Below are 1,790 nucleotides of genomic sequence, written 5' to 3' on the forward strand. Positions count from 1 at the left end.
AAAAAAATTTGATAGAAAGTCTCTCTTTTTCCACAATCCCATTATCTTGACAACCTTGTTTGAGAAATGCCAAAGAAAACACAGAACTTTTATTGATTCCAAAGAAAGAAAATGACTTGCCCAAGATATATAGGCTGCAAGTTGTAAAATAAGCTAAAGTATTGATATGAAAGCTTTGGAAACTTTCCTTTATGAGTATTCAAGTTTCTCTCCAACTTGAGTTCCTTTCATGTACATATAATTCTGACACCTTTTTACCACTATAAGAATTGTGATTCCAGGAAATGTCAAGTTGAAGGGAAGAATCTCAGGGGGTGGGGGTGGCTCTTAGAAAAAAAGAGAACCAAGGATTAGGAGGTAAAATGCATGGTGGAGGAGCAGAGTGTTTGGCAATAATGTCTTGGGAAAGACGAAGGAAGATGAGAGTCATTCCAGGCCACAGAACTGTGAACTATCCTAAGGGGCACCTGGGAGAGGTGTATGAGGGATGCTGACAGGAGGTGATTTGGCCTAAAGCCATGAAGCAGAGCCAAGGGGATACCACCAGTTAAGGGGAAGGGGGCTGCATCCGATTGGCTCCAATGCAGCTTATTCCATTTCAAGCTTCCAAGTTCCTTCACATCCCTGGAATATGGTGATTCACTAAGGTGGGCCACTTGAAGTTCAGGGTCAACTATTTTATGCCATAAAACCAGAAAGACTGAATATTTGGACATAGGATCAGACACAGTCCAAAATTATCTTTTAACAAATGAATTCTTCAACAAAGCAAAATAATTTTGTTGAAATATCAGTGAGCTGAGGAAAATAGAAAAAAATAACCAAACATTAAAGTGATAAAATGTTATTGATATTCTCTTTAGAGTGCCACTTTTAAGGTTTTACTTCAGTGAATGTAAAAATATCTGTAATGGGTTGCTATTGATCCACCAACACTTATTTTTACCATAAAGATGACCTTCAACCGGGTTTTCCTTAAAGTTAATGCCTGTAGCTAAAGATTCCAGAAGTGATGTCCTGAAGAATCAACCAAGTATCTTGAATTTTCTTATTAAGCAATGGTATCTATGTGTTCTGCCAGTGCTATGTCAATCTCTGTGTGGAGTCTGAAAAACTAATAAAAGACAGTGCATTACCTCAAGGCATGTGGACAAGAATAACAGGGACACACAAATATTGCAAACTATCTGAGGAGGTAAATATGAAAAAGGACAAAGTAGCTTATTACTGAGATATCTAAATCCAGGTGGGTCAATCTGGAAAGGATGAAATCTCATATTAAGATGTTCTTAATTTGGATGTAAATGAGATGGGGGCACTACTGACTACTGATGTGACAGAAACAAGGATGTGATCTGTGGAGATCTGGGTTGAGATATGAGCTGAGTGCCCACTTCTCTAGCCCTTCAGGCCACTCCAGAAGCGTACTAGGAGAGAAACATGCATGTGATAAGGGCCTCTGAGCTTTAGAAGAGACAACTTTCTAAGTGAGGCATGTGGGGTTCAATGATAATGAATAACCAAAGTCAGACGATTGTTCTAGAGACAAGGTCTCATTTACATATTCCAAATGTCTGTTACCTCTTGTCTGAAAGTACTGAAGAATGTAGCTGAGCCCCTCAGTCCTGGCCATGGTCTCATGGTCAGTCCTGCAGTCTTGTCCCCATTTCTGTTTCCTGGGGCAATGGAAAGTAAGACAGTTATAGGAATGTTGGAATTTCTGGTTCTGGAAGTGGGGCCATCAGCAATTAAAAACTGCATGAAGCAGGAAGGAATCTGTGCTGGAGTAG

This window comes from Cebus imitator, unplaced genomic scaffold, assembly GCF_001604975.1.
Source record: "Cebus imitator isolate Cc_AM_T3 unplaced genomic scaffold, Cebus_imitator-1.0 Scaffold788, whole genome shotgun sequence".
Taxonomy (NCBI): Eukaryota; Metazoa; Chordata; class Mammalia; order Primates; family Cebidae; genus Cebus; species Cebus imitator.